This window comes from Pseudopipra pipra, chromosome 4 (genome assembly GCF_036250125.1).
Source record: "Pseudopipra pipra isolate bDixPip1 chromosome 4, bDixPip1.hap1, whole genome shotgun sequence".
NCBI lineage: Eukaryota > Metazoa > Chordata > Aves > Passeriformes > Pipridae > Pseudopipra > Pseudopipra pipra.
Window position 1 is genome coordinate 40,943,364 of NC_087552.1, and position 14,301 is coordinate 40,957,664.

A 14,301-nucleotide genomic window follows, 5' to 3' on the forward strand; every position below is an offset into this window, starting at 1 on the left:
ACAACAATTATCACTTCCAAACATGAAAGCTAGAGCCACTTCTTTCTCTGATGAGGAATTATACACCTCACAGGAGAGTAACCTACCTTTCAGGTTAAATTATTTAGAACTAAAGATTTTTGAGATGAATACTCTCCTGTTATTCAAACAATATTCTGTTGATTAAGCTATTCAGTTAGTATTACCTTCAGCACAGAGTAGTGTGAATGTATATCATATTAGGCATGATACACCTGTGCTGACCTGCTCATCTCAAGCAACTTGGAGGTACATCTCGGTATGCCCTGAAACAAAATTATAAGCTTCTGGACAAATGTACACACGTTGTAAAGTGATTTCTGCAGCGAATTCTACAAACCTTAAACAAAGCAACACTTCTGGATTAGAAAAAAATAGACAGGCCTTAGGAGAGCAATCTGCATCTTGAACAATCTCTAAGAAAACAGTCAGGTATTCTCAGCACTATTTTGGTACTATTTAAGCACTTACATTCTTATCTGGTTAGCTAGTTGGCTTGTTCTCTTCGTTTTGGTTGTTGTTTTATTTTGAGAGGGGGAGTGGATAAGTGTTGTTTGTTTGCTGATTTTTTTTTTAATTACTGTATTACCTGTATTCTTGTGACATTAGGCATGGAATGTTGTTGGGGTTTGGAAATTGTAAATTCTATATCTAGTTTATTGTATACTATATGGTTTTATGTGTATTATGCTTTATTTCCTATGTATGTGAATCTTGTATTCTCATTGGTCAGTTTTTGGTGCAGTACTATATATGGTTTTGTTTTCCTTGTATGGTTCTTATTTGAATGCTCTGCCTAAACTCCACCTTATGTTCCAGCACCTTCCCTACCCTGCATTATATAAGGCGAGAGCCATTTTGCATGAGAGCTTTATTCTGTTCTTTTTGCCCTTATCCTCCACTTGTTCGGTCCACTTCCCTTGAAGCAATAAAACCTGCTTCACCCCAAAAGGTTGTGGGCTTGGCTTCTTTCGTCTGCCAAATCCCCACAGAATGTTTCTAGCAAATCAAGTGGATCATTTCCAGACTTTCAGCACTGTGCAGTTGCACAAGTCCAGAACTCATGTCCACAACCCCTACTTCTTTCTCTTTCCAGGTAATTTTCTTTTGTTTCCAGGTTATCAGAAAATAAGCGCTCAAATCCTGTATTCCTTGAACATCAGTTTGCTATGCATGCTTCAGAAACAATTATTTCTTGGACTTGGTTTTGCTGCTAATGCAAAATAAATAATACCAGGGCACAGCAAACATAAGTTAGTTGCCTAAGAACAGTTAATGTAGATTTCCAAAAAAGTTCTTACAAAAAGATGTTTGCTTACACTTTGGGTGCAAAGTATTTTAAAGAAACTTTTCCAGAGCTGACAGTGGGTAAGTGAAGTGATAGCAAAGCATAGCAGAGATTCAATGCATTTTGTTCCTCGCAGCGACATTACAGTCCAGACCTATGCAGATACCTGACTGTCATGTGTGAAAATATTTGTCCACTTCTGTAATTTTGAGCACAGTTTGACCTAGGCAGTTCTCATTCTAACAAAACATCAGCAGAAAACACTGATAAACTGGTGTTATTTGCATTAAAATGTAAAGAAAAAATGTAGTGTAATTTTTACAAAAAAAAAAAAGTATATATATATCTGTTTTCATTCATTTTAGTATGTATACTTGATACTTCACAAATTATGGATTGTTTTAAACAGTTCATATGTATCACTCCTGAAATTATGTTCGTCCTATGGCATCTGCCACATCTCTCATGCTTTGCAGTAGCTGTTTTCATTTCTGTAGTTTCTGCAATGGATGGAAATGTACAATCAGCAATATAGCATCTTCAAAAGAACCATAAACAGGCACTTAGAAACTCAATGAAAGATTATACCACTTTCTAGTGGACAGAATGCTTAAATCCATTAGTGCCACAGGATGATTAAATCTTCCTACATCGCATTTCAAATGCACTGCAATCAGTTAAGGTAGTCTCTTGTAGCTCAAGACATCTTTACATTTCTATGATCCTAAAGATTCGTAAAAAATTTTCTGAGACAGACTGTAAGTGAAATGACTTACTGTGCTATAGTGATGCTGAACTCAGTTTTGTGGGAATAAAAGCGATTAAAAAATCTCCAATCAGGTGGGTTTTGTACAGAAAATAACTGTGAAGTAAATCTCAATTTTACACTTCAGAGGGCTTTTCTGAACTATAGCAGGAAAGTAAAGGACTACGTGAACCAACTAGCTGGAACTGAGAAAGGAATAAGCTACATTCATTTTCAGTCAGGTCCCTGTTGTAGCAACATCTTGTTTAATACTTCACCCAAATGATAATATCACCAAGACGACATTGAAAAGGATGACTTTGATCCCTAGTGTAACATCCAGCTAGATCCATCTAGCCAGCGCATTTCAAAATCATTTCTGATTATTTGGTTGCTCAGTTTATTTCCACACCTATAACATCACACAGACGCTACACCAGTGTCAGAGAAATTACTGAATGTTTTCAGCAGTATCTCCAGGTTCATCACATGCTTACACTGAATGTTATTTATCACGAGGTCCTGACTGAAACAAAAAAGGCAGATCACATCTGTACACACTGAACAGCAAAGGTAGAAAGTTTGGCGCTAAGAAAAACAATTTTTTCATTCAATATTTGAATTTTTATGTGGACTAGAAATATTTAGTATCTCCACTGTCTCTACCTCCTGCCTTTTTGCAAGCATCAGTGAAGGATCAGACATACCAGGACACTGCTCAAAACAGAAATAGACTAAATCCACTCACTGTTGTTGCCAAACTGACTTGCATTTCATTATCAGTCTTCCACCATTGTTCCACTAGTTTTGATATCTTCCCAGTAAGGTTACTGGAAAATACTGTGTGCAGGCTTTTCATTCACGATGTTCTTTAATCTTATGTTGAGATGGACTGGATGTTGTGTTGGTTAAAATGCCACTGTTTGATTCACATAAATGCATTTGTTATACTTTTGCTTTTTGTAAGTAGAAGTTTAATACTTGCCAAGCATACTGGGTCTGGCTGGGATGGAGTTCATTTTTCTTATAGTAGTCCATATTGCACTTTTTATTTTAAATTTGTGACTGCAACAGCATTGATAATACCCCAGTGTCTTAGCCATTCCAATGCTAATATTGATGCTCATGCAGCATCAAGACCACCTGTTTCTCACTCTGCCCTCACAGAGAGTAAGTTGGTGGTGGGGAAGAGGCTGAGTGGGGACAGAGCTGGGAGATCTGGGCTAAATTGACCAAATTGATATTCCATAATGTGTCGTCTAGCAATTAAATGGGGGGAGTGAGTAAGCAGTTTCTGGGTGCTTGTCTGCTGATTGGGCTCAAACTCTTAATCTTTGCACTATATTACATATCCCTGTATTTCAGCAGAGATGTTTACCAGGACGATCTTATCCTTGGATTACATTATACCCTACCCAAAACTCTGAAAATCTCAACTGTGTAGTGGAAGACATATCACTTTACACATTAAAACCAGAAATGAAAAAGGAAATATACAGGAAGGTAAAATACACATGGATTAGATACCTAATACTGTCAAAGTGAAATCCTACCATCCTTAAAGTTAATGACAACATTCAAATGGAGTTGAATGAAGCCAATATTTCAGCTATGAAATTTCCCATTATTCCTATAATTCTATTCAAATATTATTAGAAGCAGGCAAATAGGGGGGAAATGTCATGTGTACAGATGCTAATTCCTGTGTCCTGGAAAAGTGAGAACAAGTAATTGTCTTGATTTCCAAGATGAATAGTAGCCCTGGCAATATTGGGATTTAGTAATATATTGCCTGACATACGAAAGGAGACAGAAAACTATCTAATTAAGGCATCAGTAGTCAAAGCAGAACAAGCATCAAAATAGGACATTTTAATGTTGTATTTAAGTAGTATTGTGTACGTGTTGTTTGTAAGGAGGTCTTGGTAGCAGCTGAGAATGCTGGAAAGTATTTCTTTGGTTGTGGAAGTAGGGCTTCATTCAGCCTGCCTGTTTTCCCCATGCTTTTTCTGGGTTTATAACTGGAGGTGCACAAATTACTGTGCTGCAAAGGTAGTGATAGTTTCAGGGCAAGGTTTCTTTAGTTTATTATTTATAGTTTGCACTGTGGGCCAGGAGAGAGAAGGAAAAAGAGAACTTGCATATTAAAATCAATACAAATAATAATAGTCTCTTACAAGACAACCCTCAGGGGCTGAATATCTCTGGGTTCCTTTTTTTACATAAATTATCTCAATGGATTATTGTTTCAATGTTTTGTGCTGTCAGTCACAGTCAACTACCAGCTCTCTTTTTGGTCCCATGGAAATCTTCTCACAAAATTACACAGCAGCAGGTAGCCCATGGTGGCTTTTCCGAATGTCTTTAGCAGAACAGTATTACAATAGAAGCAGTAATCCATGCTGTTCATGGGCTCATTTTCAGACACACACCCTGTCAGTCAATACTGAGGTGGCCAAATGTGTTTCCACATTATACCTAAACTTTCTCATTGCAGAGCAACTTGGGGCTGAGTCTCAATTATTTGTCTTGTTTTATTTTCGCTTATTTTAAGCAAGGAAAACATACTGGAAACCAAATAATATTCATTTGGGCCACAAGAACATTCATATCTGATAACTTTACTGTCAGTGTAATAGGAATGTGCATTAGGATTCTGCAAGATTCTGAATACATTGATATTAGGTAAACCAAAAACATCCAGGTATCTCAGTATTTTTAAATGTGTGTATATATTGGTGCCTATATTTTTCCAGCCTTTTTTTCCTGAGCAACCCACTTGCTTCTGTTATTTTACTTACTATTGTACTATGGACTGAGGAGAAATGACAATTTGTCATAATTCTTTTAGCATCATCATAATAGGTTTTTTTTTATTAATCTTCTTTATATATCTACATAAATATTCAGTGGAAATACGTTCAAATTATTTTTAAATGTTTGTAACTTTTGTAATTGTATAATTATATCTAGAGGGTACAAAATATTGCATAAAATGAATTATATCTCCTTTTAAAAAATAGATTACCATAATCCTGTTTACTGAATAATTCAGTGCTTATGGAGAACATACTACAGTCTCTGTATTTTTGTATTTTTATTTTACTAACACAATAACAATGTTTTGCAACCAGAGGCATATTTTCATTGAATACCTTTTGATCTTTTTGTTGCCTTTCATACTCAGATAATTTAGGAACATAGGAGAGAAATTAATTAAGATGTCTGAATTTTCTGGATCTTAGAAAGCTGTTGAGCAGTTGACATTTTGATTCATTTTTGACAAGTAAAAGGTTCTTTCTCTTCAGGGATCTTTTCGTGGTAACTATTCAGCTAATTGCAGAAGTCGTGGGTCAAATGCAATAGCAAAAGTCTTATAAAACTGTCACAAAAGAAATGGACAGAAAGCAGAGTTTTTGACCAACATGAGAAAGGTTGCTGAAAGACAATGATAAAAACCAGTCTTACTGTATCACCAACTTGTGTGTATTCACACAATATTAATTCTTTAAGACCACATCAGCTGGAGAAGTGCAGGAGTTTACTGCCAGAAGCTACACAGTGAAACTAAAAAGTAGGGAATAAACCAGCATATCAAAGACAATTTGGTACTTTTGCCTAGCTCCTCAAAGCTATTTTAATTCCAATGGAAATTGCAAGCAGTACTTTAAAAACAAAAACAAAAGTCTTAAAACAACAGAGGTCCTGAATGTGTTTCAAGCACAAAGGGTAGGAAAACAGGAGTTCTAGCCCTTAATGTTACAGTATTTAAAGATCAGTATTTTCCTTTCTTTCTTAAGCAGTCCTCACTTAGTGCTAGGAAGAAAAAAAGAAAAAAAAAAGAACCTTCTTATCATTTGTATGTGACAGACTGTGCTGATTGATGTTTACCTCCAGTGTCTGCTTTGGCAGAAGTGTACATGACTTTTGAAATACATGATGCTTTTTCTGTCTACATTATTATGATACCTCTTTATGCAAAATTTATTTTTCCTTGGTATTTAACGCCTGTTCCATTTACTAAATTGTTTTCTCATGTAGACTCTTCTATGCTACATTTAGGAGTCATATCAGACTTTCTACATTGTTTATTTTAATAACAATTACTAACATTATCACAAACCTTTTCTCTGCAGCACAGATTGTATTTTATGATTATATATCATGTCAAATTATTGATACTAACATGTTTGTTTGCATTTATGAGAAATCTAATTTGTGATGCTCTGTACAATATTATGGAACTTGTATGTGTAAACCAGTTAAAGGTAAATGCTGTTTTTCTCTGACTTAATGGTAATTTTAAAAGCAGGAAAAATATCATTAATTCTCACAGAGATGTTTTCAGTCAAGCTCAAACTAATGACTGCTTCTCTAACTTAATTGAAGTGCAAGTTAATTACCTTTCTTTTCATTTAAAGCCCCTAGTTACATCTTTACCATAATAAATAAATATTTTTTTTCAATGCTTCTTTAGTCTTTACACAGAAAGTGATACTAATTTATCTTATCTTAAGACCAGGATGCAGAATGCCAAAATATTTTCTATTACAATAATATTGTTTTTATTTTTTGTCCTTACTTTAATTTTGTAAATTTTTTTTATAGCCTTACCAGTAAGTTAGTATAATTATGTCTTCTCATTGTCATCGCATTTTCTAAATCTGTAATACCTCAAACTTTTTCAGATGGGAATTTAGGAGTGAGAAAGGCACAAGAACAGAACGACCCCACTTACTGAGAAGTCCTTTCCAAGAATGGTACAGCTGAAGTGGTTAATTTATCACATGCACACACATACACAGATATGATCCATACAAAGACACACTCCCACTAGTCAAAGCCTCCACTCTATGTCTGGCGCCATGGATGTTGGGAATATCTGTGGATGCACCTCAGACCACCCAGAGCTATTTGTTTTCATTATCTATTGTTTCCAACTTAGATGATTGGCAGGAGTTTCCAATGGCCCTGTTGGTCATATCACCCCAGGACAGTTCCTTGGATTCTTCCCATATTTAAAGCCAATTAGCTGTTGTTACTTAGGTTGGTATCACCTTCTAGATTCCTACCTCAAATGCGTTATAGGGAAATAGTTGTCAAAAGTTCATCTGTCCTTCATTTTTCCCCCCCTGTGCATAACTAAGCACTAGAAATGAGCAGAAGTAGTTGAGAGCTTTTTTTTTTGGACAATCCTCTCCCATGACCACCATATGTGGTTTGTTTTCCCAGAGCATACCAAAATCACTTTATGAGTGAAGATTTTATATACCTACAAAAGAAATAGTTATAACAAAGAATCATCATTAAGCAACTTTTAATCTCAAATATTTTGCAATATAACCCCATATGGCGTGACCATCAGCGCTGCCTCCGTACAATCCTAAACATCCACTGGTCAGATTATGTGATTCCCTGAAGCAACATCTCAGCCTTGGCCATATTGATCATCATAACTGGTCTACTCTGGCCTCCAATTGGGAGGTCTGGAGACACACTATCTTTAACACTGCTGCTTCCTTTGAGAACACATGCAGGATCACTCTTGAGAAGACAACACAGAAAGAATCGTGCCTTGCAGAATATACCACCTAAGGAGTCTTTCTGCTGTGCCTTTTGCAACCGGACGTGTCTATCTCGTATTGGCCTTTTTAGCCACCAGTGCACATGTAACAAATGTGGGTAGAGCCCTTCCCAAATCTTCGTTCGTGAAGCCCAGCCATGATAGGACCTGTGCAGCATGGTTTCCAGGGGAGGTGTCACCCACAGACACTAACCAGACATATCTACTAGGCACATACTCTTCTTACATGTCACTTTAACAGTTATAATACATTTTATATTTGACTCTGCTTAGCAGACAGATGCTTTTTCCTTGCAAGGACTCAATGAGTAGTCAGACGTGACTTGCTAAATGTATGAAGTAAAATGGAAATGGCTACCATGCCAATTACACTGACTGATAGCATCAGGCTTTTCTGAGTTCTTGGCTATTTAGGATGAGATACTTTATGTGTGGGTTTCTCCATTAGCCTGTGCACACTGGCCTGCTGGCAGCTGGGGGTTCTGGGCCTGGGGTCCATGAAGGCAACACACATAGTCAGGGCTGCTGTGTAACACTTAATGATGATGTTTGCACTGAGCAATATGGGGGGCGGGAATGCTGTTGCAGACAGAATGGAAGCTACAGACAATGCTTATCAGGGTGACCCTCCTATTGAGTCAAAATGTTCAGCAAGGATTCCCTTGCTTCCCAAACTCCTTCTTAGAAAGGAATCTAGCTGTGGCTGGGCCCAATCCTAGTCCATGGTTTATGTCTAAATGATTATATAGGTATAATTGAGCTTTTATATGACTTTGTCCTGTGGGACAAAATATACACATGCTGTGTAGTAAATAATTCTGATTGAAGTATTTTAGTCTAATCATCAGCACCATCAATTTAAACAAATAGTTTATTTTATTCATATAAATATATTTGGTTTGTCATCCTTAATTGTATATTATTATATATATTACATATGAATAGTGCACTATACTAGTAGTTATGAATCAGAATTATTTACTACACAGTATAGATAGTTATAACTATTAGTATAGTGCACTATTTATTAAATCAATAATTTCAAACCCATTTTAGTAATTATTAAGATTGATGTTACTCACCCATACCAATGATTGTGGGCAAATCACTTTTATTCAGCCTTGAGGAGTAACCTTGAGGGGTGTCCCCACTCAAGGGAGGAATCTCCATACACACACCTACAAGAGGTGTGCTAGAAGTCTCTGCCATTAAAAAGTGGGACTGGTCTTTTCTAGTATAAAGTGCCTGACTGTAAGTCATATGTTTCTAGGCTGGGTGTGTCTGCTCAGCAGCCTTTAGGTTGGCAGCTTTAGATAAGCTATCAGTATGATCACTTGTTGATTCCTTTATCAGGAACTTTGTCTGCCGTAACCTCACCAGTGCCAGTTTCTGTCAAGAAACATTGGTTTTTACACCCTAAAATTTTTAACTTTGGAATTGTTGAGTCAGCCGGTCTCAGCATTCTTCAACACCAAAAACAGTATGACCCTCCTTCTCTATCATTCATTGATAACTTTTGCATATAGGGTAAAGTTGGAGATGTTTTACCCCCATTTAGGCAGATCATTCTGCTACACGTGGGAAGGAAACTATATAATTGAAATGTAATATATTTTTTGCATCAACTACCTTTTTTTCCATTTTCATCACTCAATGAATGTAAAATACTTGTTGCTTAGGACTTATCATATTGTCTTGGTGACAATACAAAAGACAAATGTGTGCCAACGTACACTCCAGCAGAGAAAGCTGAAAATTTGTTCCTATACCTTCAGAGAGAGCAAAGTTTAATGTAAAGTAGGATGCAAAATGGTTTTTATGAGTCTTGAAAACTTTGAGATTTCAATATTTCCATTTTTTTCAGAGGCAGATAAATAGAATGACTGGAACACTTTAACTGAAGATGGTAGCTGTCTCCTCAGCCACCTCTCTTTCCTGATATCTAAGACTCTGAGATCCTTGCCACTAATACAGTGAGTAGCATTTTTGTTCAGTTAATATGATCTGTTTAGAAAAGTAAACAAATATTAGACAAACTGCCTCCATTAAATAGTGCCTCCGAACTGGCCTGCCTTCATGTTTTCCCCTTGGCTCACTATCTCTGTCTTACTTTTTCTCAGTGAGTTATTTCAGATAAGATTATAAACCCTTAGAGAATTAATCTTCATTTCCACAACACATCTAATACAATGAATCTCTTATCCTAACTGCAGTTGTTTATGATTATTTATAAATAATACAATAGCTTTAAGTTGATAAAGTCAGTTTAACCAGCAGGAAGATTGCACCAGATGACCCACTGTGGTCCATTCCTGCCCCATTCTGTGACTCTGTGAATCTCCATCCTTTACTGGATGCAGAGAGAAATCTAGTGACAAAAGATAGGAAAAGGGTGAAGTACTTAATGCCTTCTTTGCTTTAGTCTTTAAAAGTAAGACCAGTTGTCCACAAGGTACCAAGCCTCCTGAGCTGGAACACAGGGAGAAGAATGAAGTTCCCATAATCCAAGGAAAAATGGTCAGCAACCTGCAACATCACTTAGACACACACAGCTCCAGGGGACTGATTGGGATCAACACAAGGGTACTAAGGGAGCTGGCTGAAGTGCTCAACAAGCCATTTTCAATCATCTACCAGCAGTCCTGGCTAACTGGGGAGGTCCTGGGTGACTGGAAGTTGGCAAATGTAATGCACATCTACAAGAAGGGCTGAAAGGAAGATTCGGGGAACTACAGGCTTGTCAGCCTGACTTCAGTGCCAGGAAAGGTCATCATTAGTGCTATCATGTGGCACATACAAGACAACCAAGGGATCAGGCCCAGCCATGGTTTATGAAAGGCGGGTCCTGCATGACCAACCTGATCTCCTTCCATGACAAAGTGACCCACTTAGTGGATGAGGGAAAGGATGTAGTCTACTGGGACTTTAGTAAAGCCTTTGACACCATTTCCCACAGCATTCTCCTGGAGAAATTGGTTGTTGCTCTCTTGAATGGGTTCACCATTCACCGGGTAAAAAAACGGCAGGCCCCAGACCTTAGCGCTGGGGCCTGCTACCTGTTCAAGATAAGAGGTAGTAAGATTTTAGAAGGGAAAAGGATTTTTTAAAAACTAGCCAAATAACAATCAAATTTGCTTATAAATCACACTAAGGAACATAATATAAAAATTATATTAGACAAATCAAATATGTACTAAAATATGTCATTTTTCGAAGGTAACATTAGTCAGGATTTTATGGATAGAACTCCCAACTTTTATTAAATGTTTCAAGTACTCTTACAGCAAGAGGTCATTTTGAGTTCAGCTGGATAATCAAGCAGAAATCATCTTTAAGACTTCTCTTGTCATAAGGGTATGCAGGCATAGTAACTCAGAAATGCTATTTTCTCATTGAAATTTATTTCATTTCCTGAAACACTGTTCTTCTCTTAATTGTTTTCCTTCTGTTTTCTTACATTCTATAAGCATCAGTTTGTATTTCCTATAGTCAGTTTCCCATTCGCAGAACAAAAGCTGTTGTCCATACTCTATCCATTGTGCCTCTTCTATCCATTACTTAGATAAGCTAAATGAAGATAAATTGTCCCCATTTCAGAATGATATGAGATATAAGAGCTTAGATTCTTTTTGTTTGTATCCTCTGATAATTTATTTTTAATAAAATTCTGTAAAAATCCTACAAATTATAAATGCTTACAGACATTTTAGGAGAAAAGGTGAACTTTCCTTTATGAGTGTAAAACTTTAGGAGAGTACCTGTAGCCTCTATTGGCCAGGGACAACAAAGTGATCTATCTCAGAGCACTGATAAAGGATAATTCTCAATGGTATTTTACTAAAAAAGTTAACATGTTAAAAGTTTATGGCAAGTAAGATGGTTTAGCATACCAGGACACCTTTTTTCCTTAATACATTCATGGAGGCTACTTGAAGGGCACTTTCAGTGCATAGGTCTGTATATGTAATACAGCTTTTTATTGTTGACAGAGTCTAGAGCCCTGTGAGTATTTTTACAGTACATTATTTTTTAGAACCAATAAATTACTCATCTGAACTATCCAAGTATAAACATGATTACTTTTTTTCAGGTTTGACTATGATACTATTACAATGAATTATGGATTTTAGTGGTTATTTGGTTTCGATGTGATGCGATAAATCGTGATCATTTATGATTGGTTCTGAACTTCATACAGGCTTTTTCATATAGTCTGTCTTGGTTCCTCAGACTCATACTTTTAAAGATGTTAGACAATTTCAAAATAGCATTAGACTGATTTAAAATTCTTTTAGTAATTTTAAATGTATTTTCAGACCTCCTTTCTATTTCATATATGATTCTAAAAAACTCCACAAATAAAAAAACCTCAAAATTCCTAAGTTTTTGTTAAAGGACAGGAGACAGTGATATTTTAAAAAAATAAATTTTTTTTAAAAATTGTCGATATGCTCCAGTTACACAAACTAAATTGGCAGCTATTAACAGAAGATTCATCTAAGAGCCTCAGGAATTAAAAAATCCAACCAAATAAAAAAAAGGCAAGATATCTTTAGGCCATATGTGAGTGTAGATATACTCCATATCACAAACATATCCTAAAGGAAAAAAAAAAAAGAAATCTTCTTAATCTTACCTTCTTTATATGCAGTCTGTCATCTTTTCCTGTATCCTTTGTGTTATCCAGAAATGGCATCACTGCATTAGGAGTTGAGCCAGTCCCTTAGTGGAACTAAGACTTTATCCTAACTCTCATTTACTGTGAACAATTATTCTCCTGTTCTTCTATCTAACACCAAATTTATTTTTTCTTTTTTTGTTTTTTTTTTCCTCCTGACCTTATATATTATTTCTGTCTGGCAGGATGTATCATTCTTTGCTTTAATTTTTTCTTCCTAATTTCTCTACCTTCTCCTGTATTATACTGTGTTTTGTTATGTATTGCTAATGGGTTAGGCTCTTCCTCCTCCAGAACACTGAAGTCAGATTTAAGGCATATATCTGGTCACTACATTAGATGAAAGAATTATTTTTTTTTTTAATGTCAGTGTAGCATTAAGTATTCATAATAAAAAACGTTAAGTAAGTTTTTTCAGAACTAAAATAAAATAATTGCTTTCTCACACCCCCAGACTGATCAAATTCTTGTACATATTTCAAGTATGTATGACACATAGGACATAGCAGGAGTGAGTTCAGTCCCTAGGGGAGCATTTCTGCAGGCACAAAACAAAATATTTTCTCCTTGTCTCTCATCTTAGAATTTGCAATAAAAATAATTTTTTTTTCAGCACCAGTAGTATCCATCTCAGGTGTTTTGATGCCCTTATTCTCAGAGAGTATTGAGTGACGTAGTCACCATGACAATCTTGTTGCATGCATCTGTGTTCAACACAGTTAAGTGCACTGAATACAGATTAGCAGTTTCTCAGTTACAGTTTACCCCTGCTTTACTTCTACTTTACATTAGCATAAGCTATCCATGGAAACACACTGCCTTCAAGTTCTGCAAAGTGGAATTCTTTAAATAAGAAAAAGATGGGCCTTTTCTCAGTTTCCTTCATGACTCAGCATTCTCCTGGAGAAACTATGGCTTGGACAGATGCACTGTTTTCTGGATAAATAACTAGCTGGATGGCTGGTGCCAGAGAGTGGTGGTTAATGGAATTACATCCAACTGGTTGCTGGTCATGAGTGATGTTCCTCAGGGCTCAGTATTGGGGCCAGCCCTGTTCAATGTCTTTATCAACAACCTAGATGAAGAGACCTCAGACACTTCACAGACAACACCAAATTGAGCGGGACTGCTGGAGGATAGGAAGGCTCCGCAGAGGGATCTGGACAGGCTGAATCAACTGGTGGAGGCCAACTGTATGATGTTCAACAAGGCCAAGCGCTCAGTCCTGCACTTGGGTCACAACACTACAGACTTGGGCATGAATGGCTGGTAAGTGGCCCAGATTACTTTCTACCTGGAGCCTATTTTCTGGCAGCACAGGAAAAGTACCGGCAAAATTAAGCATATACTCTATTCTAATGCTTTCCACTGCTGATTATTTAGCACAAAACCACCAAGAAAACAAAACATACTGGAAGGAAAACTCATCCAACCAGACTCCAATCTCAACAGAAAGACAGTCAACATGATCATTGCCTCCAACCTGCAACCAATGCCTTACTGCACTGTTGCGTTAAACCATCTGGTTCCAGGGAATAGCAGGGAGATAGCAGAGGCTGTGAGCTTCTGCATCCTAGTGAGCCAGGTGTTTAGTCCTTCCCAGCCGGAAGATGAGACTTGCCAGAGACACAGCTGCTACCTATCAGACACAGGCTAAGAAACCAAGTCAAACACTCTGGGAGTGGATGAATCTACTGTAATTATTGGCAAACTATTCAGCCCTTCATCTGTGTAGGCTTGAAGTCTGTCAGTTGTTCAACACCCTGAGGTGTTCAACAGCCTGAGGAATTTAATGTTTCTTTTTAAAGTCCTAAGTGCCTGAACAATTATTGAACAGTTTGATTGTCATTTAGATTATTCTATATTTTCTCTTAGAGAAACTCCAAAATCTTATTTTGCTAGCTTGAGTAGAACCAAGATGGACCATTCTTTAACTGATAGCCCTTCGCTGCATGTTTCTTAATATGACTAATTCTGTCTCTATTTAT